Genomic DNA, 19,697 nt, shown 5'->3' on the forward strand with positions numbered 1-19,697 from the left:
TTCGCTATCATTGGGAACTGTATAACGGATATTCTATTGAAATCGAAAGAAATGCGCAATTTCATCTTAACGGGAGATATTTAAACAGTACCATAAAGATAATTAAATATATAATTTGGCTCACTTACAGGACATTTTGTTCTTAAAAAGAATAAATGTATAAGAAAACTGAAAAAATGTGACTGGCTAAGACTGCTGTCATGTGTTTCTACCGGTTCTGAAACATATATTATATCTCCGGTTAATCAAAGGAAAATAAGACTGACTCAGGAATGTCTGATGATAAATAAAAGAAAAAAGATAACCTAATTTATATCCATCTGTTTAATCGATCAGCAGAGGCAAGAGTACATTAACTACATACTATTGTTTTTTGGATATTTGCTTTCGAACATCTTCTCACACGTGCATGAACGTGATTTGATAATCAGCTACAAATTGAACCATACCACTCACTGAGCTGTGGGAAAATTTCAGTAATAAAAACATAGAAAACGCTGCATCATTTCAAGATCATATCATTAGAAGTAAACAAGCTAATTCATTTTATAACCGATACGCACATTTACCACAAACAAAATTCTGTTTGGTATGTCAACACCATTCAAGATATGTTGTATACGAAAAAAAAACTGTTGCCAAATACTAATTGCCGTAATTCTCAATGTCAAATAAAGCGGAATGTCAAATGCTTATATTGCGACGTGGTAAATGCTAATTACTAGAGAAAACAATGAAAATGCCTAATCCTTAACAGAGTTCACTGGCCGCGTGTATGACGCACTCAGTGCAGACTGTGCCTCCAAATAATCCCGGATTAACCTTTTGTTTTAGTGTGCAGGACGGTTACGTATATATTTAATATGAACCAATCCATCCATCTGTCATCCTGAAAATATGTTGCTACTGCCATGGTAAAATGCAAAACAAAGTTCAATTATATTTGTATTTATTTTTCGTTCGCACGTGCATGCATGTTTGCGTGCGTGCGTGAATGTGTTTTTCACCTATTTTTTCTCTATGAATTCATCTGTGGAACTTCTTTTCTGACCAACTAAAAACGTTTATTGGTTCACTATATACTCAATTTAAAGAAAAACAACAAGACCAATGTTAATCGTGGAATGAAAGAAGTCAAACGTTGAAATACACTCAGATCAATCATAAGCTCATGTGACACTTTCTCATACCAGAATAAAAATAACCAGTTTATTTTTACTTCCTATCCTGGAATATGCTGCACACGATTGATTCTGCCTTTGCGACCAGTGTAGATCATGATCAGTCTGCACATCCGTGCAGTCTAATCATCACCTGCGTTTTTCGCCATTCAGTCAGTATCTTTTTTTTTTGGTAAGAGCCCCTTTTAACAGTTAATGGTACTGTCCAAACTGAAAGATGGACAAGGTAAAGGTTAAAATAGCGTCTAGTCTATAAACGAAACGTAACATTATCCCAGAACTACATTATTCTAAACGATTTACGCAAAGAAATGTGAAGATCAGACAGAATGATACACTATTCAAGTGCGTCCTTAGGTATACTACAATCACTTCGTACACCTGGCAAATTTCCTGAAGAAGTGCAGCATGCGTCTGCAATTTGTCTACACGTGCATTCTGGAAAATCTAAATACGTCATCGTTCGAAGCTTCTCGTAATAAAAGGTGTCTTTCCTATCAGGCGTAATTTGGTATAAATGATGGAGGGGAATCGTAAAACGTTCTCGAACGTTAGAACAAATGTTGGAATCGTCACCACGAACACTCGGGGCACATGTGATCTGCCTTTATCATATATATACGGTGACTTTAAAAGTCTTCAGGTTTTATAGCAGTAATCTGGTCAAAAACACCCTTCGGTTGGGCATTCTGTGCAACGTCCCTTTTTACTTTTTCCTTTTCTAGCCTTACTTATTTGGCATATCGGGATGGCTCATTTTATGATTTGTTATTTTATCGAACTTTGTCATCCATCTAGTCTTATTATATGGACTACTCCTTTTCTTGAAGCAAATGTGTGATATTTTGTGAAAATAAGTCTATAGGTCTATGACTGGATCAAAATCTGGAAACTTTATCAAATAGATTCGAAGTGACTGAATTTTATATAAAATAACGAACAATTTCTTTTAGTGGTATATAACCGTCAGACTAAGGTTCTTTTATCAGCTAAACATAACCTATAGATCAAAGCTGAATAATTCTTTGTCGTTTAACAGTAGAAGAAAAAAGACATCAAAAATATCAAGAGCACATCTTTCACTTAGATAATGTAGTTCTAAATACTAATTTTAAATCCAGAATGACCTCTACTATCAATTTAACTTAACTAAATATTATTTCGATGTAAATGAGATGTGGAACCAAAATTTGTAGTCTTGTTTGGCGTCATATAACCTATACTGTGTTGGTGCGCCGTAAAACCCAAATAAATAAATAAAATAAAATAAATTATTCACATTTTCAAACAGCATTATGATCTGAGACTAATATATCTTTAACTTTTTAAGTACGTCCTAGCAGTCTTTTAGTACACCTAATTTCCTGTTGTAAACATTCTAAAATGTAAACACATCTGGAGCAAATAGCACGTGCAAAAATACGTCTACACGTGCATCCTGGCAAATCTAATTAATGCGTCATCTTTCAAAGGCTGTATTTTATATCAGATGTAATATGGCACAACAGTGGAAATCTTTACCAATAAAAGAAATACATCATTCCAGAATGCTAGAGGAGGAACTTCTTCCGTCAAGTATGGGCCAAGTAAACACGATGTGCTCGTGTATAAGATGACGCATATCTAGTCCCGAAGACTGAACATGCGATGTGCCTTTTATTCAGTTGTATATGTCATTCTACTCCCAGCTGAACTTAAAGATAACGTCATATATATGACGTACTTTCAGATAATCTGACGGAGGAACACCTCTGAAGCTAATCCGCGTATTTATTCGGACACTCGCCTCGGGAGCTCGGGTTGAAGTATATACATGCTGGATGAATGACTTTCACAATCCAAAAATCGAGCTTAACACGACTCGAACCACTGACACTGTGGAATTAGTCGATGACAGCGTTTGTATTTTTGTCATCACGTGTAGACGTATTACACATTAATAGTCCGTATTTATTTGATATATCGGAGCGTGACCCGTTATGGTTATAAGTTTATTTTGTTGTTGTTGTTTTATTTCTTGCCGTAAACACAATGCATGTTAGAACTAATTCTATTACGATGGCATTCATGTTCAACATTTTCTCTGGGGTTGGTCGACTGCTTATGTCGAACAATGTAAGAACATGTTCCACTATTTGCTTGCACTATTGCACTATACATACATGTATATAAACTGGTAATAAAATACCGGTATCTTGTCTATAATGTCTTTGTATAAATGACGCAACCAAACCCAAAATGCTATATTAGTAAATATGACGCATATTGATATCCGGGCTTCTACAAACAAATATTCAAAGTAACCCGGAAAAGGTCCAGGTTTTAAATCATAAATGTGAATTGGTTTGATTTAAGATTAATAAGTTATGGTTGCAATCACTCGTAAGTACACAGATGCCAAGTATAAAAAAATTCAGCACCTTTATGCTGTCTGCAAGATATCATGAATGAACGTGCAAACGAATATGAAGTCAGATAGAGGTAATTAAAACAAGATAAAAGCGATGCACCGATCTAGTCTGTGAACAAAAATAACTGTTCTTCAAAATTTACTGTGCACTAACATTGCCTTCTGTATTTTATTTGCTTCCGTATAAATTAAATATCTGATCAAAGAGTTTCTCCTTTAGCTTGAAGGAAGAGAGATCGAGGTCTCGAAACCCGCATGCTCTGACAAGTACTGTAGGTAATTTGGTACTCAAGGTCCCTCCTTAGCATGCAGAGCGTGCACGAAATTAAATACAAATCGATCAAATTGTGTAATCAATACCGCCAGCCGTAAATAACTAATGCATAAACGTAAATAATGACCGACCTTCAAACGGTCTTTGTTTGTAAGACTATATCCTTGTAGTACAATAACGAGTACAACTTTATTGTATACTTCTCACCATATATCTTACATCATCGTACAAAACCTTATGCATTTGCCTTTGTTTGAGGAAATAATTGACAATGTTTAGTATAAAAATTTGAGAAGAGAGTGAATATATCATTTCTATTTATTAATAGGAAAAAATAGCCTTACTTTATCCCCAGGTATTTTCTAAATATTTGAAGATTTTTTTTTTCTTAAAATTTGAAGTGTTTGGAAAGAATAAAGACGTTTGACGTTTGTTTTATCCTGTTGCGCCATCGGTATCACACTGCTAAAACACTCTACGTGCTGTCTTCATAGACGGTCAAATGGTATTTTCTACAGTAATCGAGCTTTGCCCAGACATTCACCTTTTTGGATTGTATACAATATACCAATTCCATTCAAGCCGTCCCGTTGAACCTTGGACGAAAGTTGATCGATATCGAACGATAAACAAATGAGACATTATCACATAGCTTCACATTATTCTTAAACATATTAATCTTTTTCTCATATTAGCGAGAGAAATGCATTTTTCATATATACGTTAATATTGATCATATCTTAACTCGCTCATTACTTTGCTGACTTTCCAGCGGGCAGTCAATGATTCAACCAGTCGATTAGTTTACGAGGCAACGTTCCAAGACATGATTTCACTTTTTGAACTATTCGCACTTTTTTGTCAGTTTATGGAAACCTTGATTTAAAGACTAATTGTATACGGAGCCACATCTTCGTTCCCGCCACACACACACACACACACAGTCTCACTCTCTCTCTCGGTGGCTTCGCTCCTGTCCACCAACCCACTCATGTATTTTCTTTTAAAGCACACTTGACCGTGCATACGCATTAAATCATTACTCCCTCCGTGTGGTATAATAAGTTAAAGAATGGTGATAATAATTGTAATAATTACAATAACAATGACACTCTACATAATCGCTTTCAGTCAGTTGGATCTGGTCTGTTTTATCATATTTTACTACATACAGGTCATATTTATTTATAAGTTAACAAAATAAACAGATCGCCTATGATAAAAGGTTAATTAATAATAGTTGCATATTTAAGATTTATACATTATTGCCAAATATGGATACAATGGCGTTAAATGGGGATATCACAAATTGATTTAGTATATACCATGGATTTTTCCAATCGTTTGACAATAGCCTTCTTATTCTGTTAATGTACAACATTTACTTTTATCTTTTATACCATTATTCCTACTGTCAGAGAATAAGGAGAGAAACCACTTCCTGGACTTCTATACAGTACTCCCGTTGCAAGGCAGACCGATTTTACCGTATATCTGCCAGTTGTTTCACTCTCACTCATTTTTGGTTCAACTTGTTCATTCAGGACTGTGAAATGCTATTGCTGAGCGTACACACTTTTCCTGATGTACGATATCACGCTATCTATGCAATTAGCATGTTATTTAAGCATACTCATTTATTACATGTATGTGTTTAAATGCTTAATATTATGTTGTTTACATTTGTCTTTGTTTATATGTTTGTTGTTGTCATGTTGTAAATATGTTGTGCTCTTCAATAATGGAGGAATAAAAGTTATCTATCTATCTATCTTATAAATATGACGCCTTGTTGTTTGTTGCATAAATGTCAATGCGTGTGACTTTCATTATAATGATTATATTATACGCCATGAGTCATTTCGTAAAATGTTGTAGGTTAATTTTCCAGTGAGTACTATTAGTTGGCATATGATTTATCTATCAATCTACATATAGCAACAAAACGCATCTCCATCAGACAAATAAAATTTTATGGCAGTTCTACAACTACTTCTGTTTACACGTTTTGTTGAGATAATAATGGTTCCTCCATAGCCAAGTGGTTATGGTCAGTAGATTCGAGTCCCTAATGGGTCACAAAGTTAAGAAGTCCGGAAGGTCGGCGAATCTACCTAGATTCACGTCCGTGCCTTCTTCCACCATTAAATGACCGTTAAGAAATAAGTAGAGTTCATTAATTCGCAGATGCATGACTGTAACATATTTGATGAAGTTTCTTGTTAAAACAGAAAGCTAATACAGCTTATCACAAAATAACCGGACCTCAGTAATCATGCTGGCTGAGGGTTTAAGGATTTAAACCTTTATCCTGGCCTTCTGGAGGTCACACAGAGTATCAATTACTGACAAAAAATCGCAAAAACATGAATCCTAAGTCCTGTGCTTGTGTCTTGTCATTATCTATTCTGCGGTTTCTCACGAGACGCCACAGGAAGTAATTTGTCTGATAGCATTACTTATTTATAAAGCGTATGGAGACGGACAGGTCAAGGTTAAGTAGGTTAACTACGAATTCTATTTTGAGTCTCATTAACCTTTTTACATATTCGGGTCACACGCGGTCAGATTAAATAGCATTAAGGCGTGTATGTATACATTAAAGTTTAAACGTGCCCGACTTAGAAGTAGGTCAGCTGTGTTATGAATAAATAATACGACTAAACACACATAAATACTCTCGATACATGTTTGATCGACATGACACACACGGTTATCGTTGATATTACTGAAAAACGTGTAGGAGTATAATCCTATCAATTCTACATAATCATTCATTCAATCATATATTTATGTCCACTTACCCTTGTTTGTAGTATTTCCAGTTTCTCGTTTTATCTTTCCTAGCGGTTGTTAAAATCGGTTACGCAGAATAAACTTAACACAAGACTGAAACCATTAATTAACTTATATACAGTTGTTAATTTACACTGACAGAAGTAAAATCCACACCGGTGCACATGAACGAACGAATACACTATCCAGTACTATAATTATCGGTAATAATTGTTAGCATAGCAATGTTATGAAAATAGATATTGACGTAATCGAAACGGAGTAATGGTACAAAAATGCCAATACTTGTAGCATAATTACTTTATTTTATCCAATATTTACATATCCATTTTAGAAATTGGATTCGCGAGCTGTTATTCCGAGACGAAATCAATACACAGCGCCAGTACACACTAAATGTTCGGACTCGTGCGATAAATAATGTAATATGTCCTCATAGCTCTCCGCATTGGAGGACAAGGAAGGGAGGTTATTCAAACGGAATGTATGCAAACATGTTAAGGTTGCATACCTTGATGAATTGATTACGTGCGAAGTACAGCAAAAATTAAATGTCGCACAGGGACTCGTGGAAATTTGCCCGAGATTTGGCGCATGATGCAGACGTCTACCTTTATTATTTTGAGAAAGTAGGTATAATCATCGAACATTTTTCTCTACTTTATGTATGTTTGATTAGAATATGAACAACACATACAACCTGAAATTGAAATGGGGATTTAATAATAGACGATTTGTTTGTAACAGCAGGCATTTAACCTTACCAGTGTTCCTGGATTCTGTATCCTGTTCTCCGCAGGTATCTGCCAACTTCCCAACATGAGTCAGAAGTAGAGGACGAATGATTTCAAACACAATGTATTTTGTCAAGTCGTCACGGAGAACACACGCGCCTGTACACTTTTAATAATGTAATATACAAACAAAGATAAAACACTAATGATACAGAATGCATGTAAGTACAGCTAAATTCTGAGAGCTGGGCGAGTCGAACCATCCCGTGGTTACGTCAGCGGACGGTTTTTGTTTAATGCCAGAATTATTACCTAATATAACCTATGGAAATTTTAAACGCATGTATTTTATTACATTTATGTACATAATCATTTGTTATCACACATATGTATAAAATTACAATGTCGATAAGGGTATAACAATGAATTTAATGGATTGATGATGATATCAACCAAATATTGGAAAATAAACAAAGAGGATCATATTACATTTTTATTATATAAGACACACATTGAATGTCCTATCTACAAAAAGTAATTATTATTCGCCATTTTAAGGGGAGCGGTGGTCTAGTCAGTAATGGATAAGGTGTCGGCCGTTCCGTCCAGGGGTCGTGGGTTCTAGCCCTACAGGGGTCACGACCATGACTTCTCATATGACACCAGTACTGGTCTTTCCAGGAAGCGGGCTCGAGAGTGGTTCCAATAAGCTTGAAGCTTTCATCGCAATCGAGCTAAAACTAAAACAAAGTTTCCAGGGATTTATTGCAAAATGCTTTCTATGAATATATGAAAATGCACATACAAGCACACAAGTAGCAACAACGACAACAAAAGATTGTAAAACAATAGACTTACTACAACACTATTTATCTCATGACTTTTTTTATTATTAAGCTATTGTTATGTGGCATAATTAATCAAGACGCAATGATAAGTGTACTAGGACATAGATATAAATTTACATTATGTTTGGAATATTAAACTTCGTTGAAATATATCAGAATTATTAATGTGTTTTCACAAAGGCGGATGGAAATGTACGACAACCTTAAGATATTGGACATAGTGTGTGTGTGTTTGGGTTTAACGTCTTTTTCAACAATTTTTCAGTCACATAAACGACGGTGCACAATGCCAAACTTTATAGTGCTGCCTTACTGGAATATCACGGCGTAGTCATGTGACATGATACCCAACCCACATTATACTGACACCAGGCTGACCAGTCCTAGCACTACCCTCTTAATGCTGAGCGCCAAGCGAGGAAGGTTCTAGTACCATTTTTTACGTTTTTGGTATGACATAGTGGGGATAGTTGGGACTATTTGAAAGGGATTGTAACTGAAAGTATTGACAAAAATCATCTACGAAGCTTTTTACACCATTCATATTTTATTTTAGAGGGATTTCAAGAACTTATTTAACATCTACAAATTTATTTTTCACTGATTATTACTCATCACAGCGGTTGTCTTTGAACAAGACATTTCCGAAATACAAAATAGGTAAGACCTTTTGATTAAACACCCATCACAAATGTTAAAATAGATAATGTACATCTACAGGAAAAAGCGGAAAATGGTCATGCAAAATGCAGTAGTACAGTTTTGTACTTTTAACCAGCTAATATACCGATCACAACAGTGAACTCGCAAATGCGCGTTATTTTTCACCGAGAATATAACATTTTTGAGTAATTTCACCAATAGCGGCTTACCTTGACGCTGTGGAGAATGCTTGTTTACGTTAACACGAACAAAAAATATTTACAACTCATGGGTATAACGGCTGTTGAAATAAGAGGAAGCCTTGGCGATGAATGTGAACAGGTCGATACACTGGCGGACACAAACCATAACCTTAGGATTAATGCGGCTTGCAAATATTATCCGTACACGTGAGATATCTGAAGTTTATGGGTTCAATGGTAGTTATAATTTAATCAATAACATTTTAGTCAGCTGTCGGCAATGAGAAATAACTCTCAAGAATCGCGGATTCACTAACCAAATGTTGTAGCTATGCTTTGGCAAAACTAGTCTGGCTACCGAATAGATCATCTTTTTTATTCTTATATACATTCTGACAGTCTTTAGAAGAAAGGGGCCACAATTATACGAAATTTAAATAGCCTCAGGAGTTATCTTCAGTGACCAAAACATAGGGTCTGAAATTATTTTGAATAAGCCGAATAAAAAATCGAGGTCATTATGTCTCGCGATGTCTTTCGTGTCGGTTAAATCTCTGTAATCCTTATGTAAACGACAACTTTGGGCATGTTGACCTCTGACAAGTTGTCGCCTCGGGTTCGAACTCGCGACCAATGATAATTCTAATAAGACATAATGTATCGTAATAATAATAATAATACACTGGCTTATAGCATTAAACTTATGCTCATCTTGTCTTTGTTTTAGAAAGTTTTACAAACGACACGAGCATATTGAAGTTACATATATAAATCATTTTCACTTCCTCTTGTCTATTAATATTGTCCCATCGAATCGACAATTTAATTGTATTTTATATCTTCTTACATTGTACCCCCATTTTAACATAGCTTGACATAAGTGCTTATATCTCTATATAGATACTAGATATTTTTCCATCCTGGAATAGAAGCTAAAAAGTACAATGGCAGTTATTATATTATACTTACCACGGTCGTTTATCATTATACCGCTCCTTTAACAAGTTTGTAATGACCTGACTGAAATAACTCGCACTTTGATCTTCAATATATAAATCTTTATTATTTATAGATCGAAAATCATTGATATGGAATACGAAATAGATCTATACATTTATTAAAATGATATTTATTATCATTAACGATTTTATACTAGTATATCGTTTACTCACATGATATTGACCTATACTATGCCCTGATGTATGATATTATATCATATACTTAACAAATAATCAAGGCCTTCGAGTGTTTTGTCGTGTAATTTATCATGGTTCATAGTTCAGATGCGCAGGAATTAAACCACGAGGGTGTTCAGCCGAGTGGTTTAACATCTAAACATCTGAACGATGAACCGTGATAAATCAGACGACAAACCACAAGAAGGCCTTGATTGTTTTCATGCTTACATGTTCAATGAAATATTTTGGTAAAAATCATGCTGGGCTTCATTTATTCGGGTAACAATAACCCGGACGTCATGCGGTAATTTGACGTCATAATTGACGTGATAATGCTCTCTTACCAGTCCGCGCGTCATTCGTTGTTTATCATAGATTCTAATATGTTTTTCTCTGTTAAAACACTAGAATGACGTCACGTCAACAAGCGGTGACGTCAATTTTTTGTTGCGACCAAGAAAGAGCGCATGTATATTTTTCTACTGTTTTAGATTAAGTGCATACATGTATTAGAATTAAAATAATTCATAGCAAAAAAATGTTTTAACACTATTTATACACTCGGGCGGAAATACGTCGTACAAATAATTTCACTCGGTCTGCGCCCTCGTGAAATTATTACGCCCATCGTGCATAAAAAGTGTTTAAACACTCTTTTGCTATAAATTATTTCTTGAATATACAGAACTTGACCATCTTCTTTGTTTATCTGGCAATCAAATCGAGACATGTTAGAATAAATTATAAAAAAAATGTTACTAATTTATTATATACTTAAATTTGGTAAAATTGTGGGTTGTCAGGCGCGTAGCGTGGCATACTCAATTACTCACTTGAGTAAACTTTAAAATTAAAGCAAAAAAACAAAGAAAGCTAATTTTTCGAAAAAGACAATAAAAATTAAAGGCTAAGGGGGGTTAGGCACTCGCTAGGTCTATGTACATTAGTGTTATTGTTTTTTATTAGAAACTTCATTTAAAGTTCTATACAAATTGAAACACCCCATGTTCGTAATTCAGTCATGTACACTACTGCTTAGCATTGTCTTCGCGCTCTATTCTAAAAATAGATTTAACCATCGTTGTCTGAACTGAGTATCCAAATGGAATGTTTACATGCCGCGGAATTCAAAATGGTGAACGCTAATGACCCTCCGTACCAAGATTTATTTGATCCACGCATTGAAAAGAACGATGGAGTGAAAACTCACCTGTTGACAACAAAATGGGAATTTGCACAGAAATACACTTTCCCTAGCAGGTAATGTCACGTTTTCTAGAATTTCTACAAATACACATGTACTTACAAGAGGCATAATTTGGTCATGTAGGCCTACCCTATTCTGACCCTTTCATTTCTCCTGGAAATATCTTTTTTACCTATATTCTGGAGGTCAGTGAAACTACCATTGAAACAGACAAATTGTGCCTAATGCCAGCATACACGTAATGAAAGATGAACTGAAGGCAGTCTATTGCTATATAGATGGTAGATCTAGCGACTTTACCCTGAATTTAAAAGTACCATTTGGTGAAAAGTTCGTCCACGATATTTAAAGCGGATATTTCACTCAGAAATGTTTGATATTCATTGATCTTTTATTATTTCATGAATGTCTGTTTTTACGGGATTAGTTTTTTAAGATATAGATCTATCAAGACCTAATGACCTATATTTTATTAAAATCATGTTAATATTGCAGCTTTACTTCGAAAATGGTTGGTGGACGATTTAAGAGTCTTCCTTATTTAGTGCAAAGACTTTACATATTGGTATCTGTAAACAAGATAAGTAATGGCTTCTGAATTAAAAGTCAACAAAAATTTATAACGTAAATGCAAAGTTTGCGATACATATCCTTTATTCAAATTCACCATATAGAATAGAATACAGTTCTGGTGGGTTTTCAGTAAAGGTGCCAGATTTCGGCTATGTTTCTATCAAATTTGGTCATATTATCCGGAATATACTTTTTTCTTTTAAAGTATCTTATAAATGCCAAATCAAGAAGCTCTAGTCGGGAATTGAACCTGGGCCGCCGCGCAATAAATCATAACCGACTGTCTTCACCAGTAAACCACTTGTATCTATAATTGTGGCAGTTTATGTAGAGATAACGCATATCTTTTGTGTTATAACATCTGCAGGACCCTGATGATATCGGTTGGTGCCCGAGTCCGGTTGGGTATGGAATAGACATGTGCTTAAGGTATTCTAGTATAAAATGCGGATAAAATTTATAATTGAATACATTCTCCCTCAAGGTCACCATAAAATGAATTGCTTTTCACGTTGACATCATTTCCTTTTGAATTATCCGTTTTGGGGCCGTCAAACGTTTACGCTTTGCATCGAAAAACGCATACGAAAAGTGTTTTAACAGCACGTGAGCCCGAGCATTTCTCGTAAGCATACGTTTTCTCTTCTGCTAAAACACCCCTGAAAAGTGAAAAGAACAGCAGTTGTATACTAGATTGAATATACGCCTAGAGCAAAACGTTACAAGCGCTGTAAAAATTTGTAAAAACAACTACTCCTCAGGTTTTTCAATAGCATTCAGACTGTTAGTAATTGAGTTTTAAAGCTTTATTAAGAAATACAGGAATTACTTGCTAATACTTAAGAATTGACTCTTTTTGTTGTTGTCGCACGGTCTGGAAGCCAGTGTCTCTAAACGTTGTTCGTTGCCAAACTTAACAAATGGTTTATGCATTTTGATATAACAACTGTAACGTTCTTACAGTTGCATGATGAGCACTCTTAACTTTCAGATATTAGGCTGGTAGTTTCAGAAAGTTGAACAGCAAAAATATCTGCCACACGTTATACTTACCAATCATACAAAACTTTTTTACTATATGATAAAACAATTAAATAAAACAAGAACTGACTTTTAAGATCGGTCGTAGAAATTTAGCGGCGTGCCGTAACCACGGAAACGTCTACAGAAGCTGGTAATCGCGGAAACTCAAAACACTTTCTTGTCATATTTCAAAATGTATTAGTAACTTGATTTTTTCACATTTTCATTAAGTATTGAATTCCTATTGTTTGCAGTGAGTATTCTAAATATTTTATTAAATTTCTTAATTGTCGTCAGCTCGTGCAAATTTAGTAATTTGCAAGTGCATTCAATTGTGAACCAGTAAGGTGCCTTTTTTAATCAAAAATAATTTTTGGTCTTAGTTACAACAGTTTACTATGGCTGAATTTTGTCTTAAAATGTCGTATAATACACATGTAATAAAAATTCTAAATATTTGGATACGTTAGTTTAACATCATGTTATATATTAATGCAGCGGATTACATGCCATATAGGTTATTAGTTCGCTTCCTTTTTCAATACATATGGACAATGAAGTTAAGAAATAACTCTTTAGATATCGGCTTGGAATATTTAATGTATATCATATAAAAACAAATGTTTATTAAATTAATTTTTGGAAAACGTGTGGGTAAATTATGTTTTTTGTGGCACTGCCTTTTGTTAATTGTCAGTATTGTATAGATACGCTTAACATAAATGCATGCATAAAATTGATCATTTTTTCGTTGATATGTTTACTATTACTGTTACGATACTTCTATCACTTTAATAATTCATCATATTTCCGGACCTCTCTCCATAATTCAGCTGTACCATAATGGGAGTAAATAGGCCCAGAGTAAAGAATTCGAATGTGTAGAGCGGATCTAACAAAGTGATACTAATGGTCATGCCTTCTTCTTTTGCATTCTATAGAAACCTGGTGCGCCATGTTAATTGTCAATTGCTAAATATCAGATATCAATGCTAAATGCCAAACACCTTATGCAAAATGTTTTGGAAACGAAATGACATTTACTAGTATTAAGTACTATGGAAGGCTATCCTATATGGAAAGCCGGTGCGCCATGCTATAATTGCCAAATCCTAAATATACGAGGAATCTTTCAAAATTCTGCCACATTTACTTTACCGACCATGATAAAGCGATTAAGTAAAATAAGAACTGACTTTTCTGAATATGAATTGTTATGATTATATTCTGAATGTTATAGATCAGATTATGTCTGAAGACAGATAAAAAATATGTTTTAAATATTGCTTAAAACTCACCAGAGGCCACCATTTGTCGTCTTTATTTCAAAATTTTCGCGGGGGAGACCCCCCGGACCCCCACCAGCTGGAGGGGGAATTCCCCCTCCCACACCCTCCCCCTTGAGTAACTTCAATTTCACTCACGCTACGCCCCTGGTTGTATTTTACTGGTAAATGAACAGGCAGAAAACAAATTCCGTCTTATACTATGTTGATACAATCATGTATTATTAGTGTGTTCGGACTTCTTTCATTAAAATTCATGTCCCATTTCTTTAAATAGTTAAAAAAAAGAGTCTGATAGACTTTCCTAACTACAGACGACAGCACCATTTCCTTATCCGTGCTTACACGTCTCTGATGATCCAGGTATGGCAAAATCCATTTGAGCCGAATACAACATACCAGATTAAGCTATGTTATAACAAACATTTCGTATCATCGTATCATTTTGTATCTATCGTATCATATCGTATCATATCATACCATATCGTGTTGTGATGTCTTATTGTGTCGTATCATATTATATAAATATCATATGGCAACGTGTGTGACATTGATATTGTCAACCCGAGGGCAGAATGTCACCCGAGGCGAAAGCCGAGTGGTGACATTCTGTTTCGAGGGTTGACAATATCAATGTCACACACGCTGCCATATGATATTTATTTTATTATACCGAACAAAATTAAGTACATAAAAAGTTTAAAAAAAGTTTTTAATTCATTTAATTCAACTGTTTTAACTTTTGTCTGAATCGTCTGTTTACACATTAAACAGTGACGTCACTACTATATGTGTACAAGGGAGGCAATCATTTCATGATTTGGCTGAAAACATTGAAGCAGTTATTTGCCCTTATATGACATTCAAAATATCAGTGCGGTCACATGACCTGACAGTCACTTTCGCTCGGTCACGTGGCAAAAAGTTTGAAAATGTGTTTGATAGTCATAATATCTCTTTTATGGGTAATGGGATTATATCATTGTAGACAAAAGTGAGGTATAATAACATACCATATCGTGTCGTGATGTCTTACTGTGTCGTGTCATATCATACCATATCGTGTCGTGATGTCTTATTGTGTCGTATCATATCATACCATATCGTGTCGTGATGTCTTATTGTGTCGTATCATATCATACCATATCGTGTCGTGATGTCTTATTGTGTCGTATCATATCATACCATATCGTGTCGTGATGTCTTATTGTGTCGTGTCATATCATACCATATCGTGTCGTGATGTCTTATTGTGCCGTATCATATCATACCATATCGTGTCGTGATGTTTTATCGTGTCGTATCATATCATACCATATCGTGTCGTGATGTTTTATCGTGTCGTATCATATCATACCATATCGTGTCGTGATGTCTTATTGTGTCGTATCATATCATACCATATCGTGTCGTAAACTCGTGCTGTCTTATTGTATCGTATCATATGATTTCATGTTATATGATCATTTCATATAGTGTCCTATCTTATTTATCATATTCATATCATATCATTATTATCAATTCATCAATCATCATATCATCATATATCATATCTTATCGAATTTTATCGTATCATATGGGTTGTTTATGAGTGTTTGTTTGGTTGTATCTCGTACAATTTATGTATAAACATAATTTCAAAATAACCTTTTGACGCCCCTAGGGAACTGTTCATAAAATATCCGGCTTAACCCTAAGCCGTCTTTTTAATGAAATTATTCGCGATTTGTCTACTCTTCTCCTGCAGCAAAGCCAAAATGATATCATTTAAGTTTGACATTGAATATTTATCTTGATATATGTTTCATGGTATTAACTATACTAAGTCACACAGGTAACTTACGAAGTGTATCATAGATGTGACATTGTGACACCGATATATAAATAGTAGACAATTAATTTCCCTGTAAGTGATGTGGTATTAAAAGGCGGATTTGTGTAAATTATTGATAACTCGGACATGATATTATATAGATATTCAACGTTGACCCAGCAAACTGCCAACATAAAGCGATTAATATTATTAAAGATATCCAATAGCTATATTTCCCCTTAGTATTTCACCTTTAGATTTTTAAATCCTCGTTAAATGACATGCAGAAACAGTCAGACGGAATCAACATCAGAACAACCTTGCCTTTCCCTTAAAAAAAGTCTTCCAGTTTTTTTTAGCAGTTGTAAACATTCATACTGTGTTAAGCTGTTTATGTTTTCAGTTCATACCATTATCAACCTTATTCATAGTACTGTTTATATACATAACCTGGTTATATTTTATATTAAATAAAACTATATTGTTCAGTTCATATACATGAAATTTGGTTGGATCTAATATACTAATACCTTTAATACTAAATGTCATTAGTTCGAGCAACGTGTCGAGCCCGTTCTTTGACCCCTAATTCCGACCTTGACTTTTGAGATAGGAACCTTGGGTTTGCACAAGACACTCCGTCACACCGAGTTAAATATTCATGCCATATATAAACAAGATTCCTCAATGCATGTCAAAGTTCTGGGCCGGACGGGACAAGATGTAGCATGACGTTTGACCTCGAACACCGAACTGTCATTGTGGCAACTATGTCGAACTCACCGCCAGCCGGCTCGACAAAAAAAATCGTGTCTTAACGTTATTAATATACGTAAAAGTCAACGTCCGCGGAATAATTTCACGAGGGCGTGACCCGAGCGAATTATTCTGGCGGAGTATAACCGACTTAGAGTGTACTGATATAAGAAGAGCACAATTTTGCTATACATTATTTCGATTCTAATATTCCCTTTATCTAAAACATAAGATGAAATATAGTAGCGTTCTTTTTTGGTCGCAACCCAAACTTCATCGCCCGTTAACGTGGCGTCATTTTAGCATAAGCGTGTTTTAACAAATACAATAACATTAGTCGAGATTTTTAAGCGGATATTAATCGAGGTATTTATTATCTGGTATTAAAATCCCTAGATTTAAACAAACGTCATGATATTATGATAATGTCCGAGTTTCTGTCCTTTAACTGTTTCACCACATTTAAAGTTTTTAAATAAAGAGCATTGATAATTAGTATATTGAAATACGTATTCCCTCTTTGAACCCCCACGACCCCGATGAAAAGGAGTTATTTATTCAAGATTATATCGTTGAGACGATTAAAGCACTAATTGGTCATATCATATTAGAATTTGGAACTTGGAATATCATAATAAGAAGATATATTTTATTTTATTTTTGAATTTCATTACCTCTCTTAAACCGAGTCTGCTATTTACTTTTGGCGTTTTGTGCTTCTACAGAATCTTATAAATTATATATTATTAATTATCACAACAAGAGTCTTTAAGTGCTGTTAGGTTGCCGTAAATATTTTTTTTTCTTGTCCTTTGGGATATTCTAGCCCTTTCGGCCATTCTATGCAATAGAGGTCCACTTAAAGCGGTGTCAGAGGGGAGGGGAGGGGGGGGGGGGGGGGGGGGGGGTAGAATAATATTATACTAGGTTGCGTTCTATGCTTCCAAAGGTCTAGATTTTAAAGTAAGAGAAGACATTACTTTCCAGTTCATAGATATAAAAAAAAAACATATATGAGCCGCGCCATGAGAAAACCAACATAGTGGCTTTGCGACCAGCATGGATCCAGACCAGCCTGCGTATTCGCGCAGTCTGGTCAGGATCCATGCTGTTCGCTAACGGTTTCTGTAATTGCTATAGGCTTTGAAAGCGAACAGCATGGATCCTGACCAGACTGCGCGGATGCGCAGGCTGGTCTGGATCCATGCTGGTCGCAAAGCCACTATGTTGGTTTTCTCATGGCACGGCTCATATGCATAATGATGTTATGTGCATATTTGTAGGAGTTGTTCTGTCAATCCGCATTCAACAAACTATCATTAATTTTAAAGATACACGGTGCGCATCTTTCAGTAAAACGTTTTAGGATTAGATATTGACTTTAGGTACAGAAAATTTTCATCTGGCGAAACTTTGTTTATTTCAATCTAAGGAGCAAATAGGACTATATCCCTTACAATGTAGACTGATCTACCAGTACGTAAAATAACTCTAGAAGCAATAACCCATTCACGAAAAACATGCATTAGTCTTTAAGCGTTCCTTTCCTTTGTAGGTTGCACTGTACTTTTTATGTTTTGAATTATCACTTGTGTTGCAATTGCATCTTTGATACAGACATGTATTTAAAGACCCAAACCACCTCATATACCCTTCTGTTGAAATGCGCTGCACAAATACGGTATATAAGATGCAAATAAGTGTGCAAATAATGTGTGTAATGACTGTTTTTAAAAGTCTGAGAAGATTTTCAAAAAAAATAAATTGATTATTCGACCAGCAGATCAGTAAATGTACATTCTTTCTTGTTGCCTTCTCTTGTATGTCTGGCATCTTATGGAATTCCCAGATTGCAGCTGATCTGAGTGTAGCTTAAGAGCAAGACACTTATAGCGTCTATACGATGTGTTTGTTTGTTTATTTATTATTAGATATGGGTTTAACGCCGTTTGTAAAACAATTATTATATGTGAGAACTAACAAGTGTTGTAGAGTACCGTACCAGTGTACTGACTTGCTTTACACAAATTACTGACAAATGGAAGTCCTTTGGTATGTGTAATGAGCTATTTGGGCAAGACCTGCATGTATTTAGGTTAATCCTGTATCAGTCGTCAAAATGGGGATAGCCGATCACGATGAAGTGTTGCTGGCTGAAAACATAAAATTATGTTGATTTTTTTTCTTTTTGCAAGTTCGGCAAATGTAAAAATTGCAAATCAACGAGAAGCTCCAAGTACAGCCCAAGAAATATTTTCTATATAGTACATTTTTGACGAGTTAACTTATAGATCTGCAAATTTAGGTTGTTCACCTTCAGTCGCAAATTACAACGTCTTGACCGCGAAAATGTGTCCGATGTTATGTACAATGTGCCCAACGAACCTTGTGAACAACTGGACATCTTATAAGGTTGACCTGTATAAATTCATTTGATACATTCTAGCCTAAAGGTTTGCCTTTTACGACTGATGATGAAGTTGTTGTCAAGATTTTGCAAATGTAGGTTGTTACCCTCTTCGGCCGTTGACATCGGCCTTTTAGCATATTTTCAAAAATGACCTATGGACATCGAAAAATGCATTTATTACACATTTGATAATTATTTTACCTGAACGAATTATACATGAGTATTTTAGTTTCAAGTGAGAAATGAGACTGAAAAATAATTGATGTGACCATACGCTGTCTAATTACTGTTACGTCTGTTAAGAAAAACTTCATGAAAATTTAAGTCTGCATACAATTTGACTCGGTTGTGAGGAATATCCAT

At 35.0% G+C, this 19,697-nt stretch overlaps 1 protein-coding gene across 3 annotated transcripts in view; it reads right to left on the bottom strand.

Annotated features, from left to right (window-relative positions):
• The window catches only part of LOC123554648 (serine-rich adhesin for platelets-like), a 153,787-nt gene extending 146,677 nt beyond the window's left edge, over positions 1–7,110 (bottom strand). For all 3 annotated transcript variants that reach the window (XM_053547948.1, XM_053547949.1, XM_053547950.1), the window contains exon 1: positions 6,670–7,110. The gene's annotated coding sequence lies outside the window, so the exon portion shown is untranslated. The remainder of the gene's footprint in view (positions 1–6,669) is intronic.
• Between the last annotated feature and the right edge of the window lie 12,587 nt (positions 7,111–19,697).

Source organism: Mercenaria mercenaria, chromosome 7 (genome assembly GCF_021730395.1).
Source record: "Mercenaria mercenaria strain notata chromosome 7, MADL_Memer_1, whole genome shotgun sequence".
Taxonomy (NCBI): domain Eukaryota; kingdom Metazoa; phylum Mollusca; class Bivalvia; order Venerida; family Veneridae; genus Mercenaria; species Mercenaria mercenaria.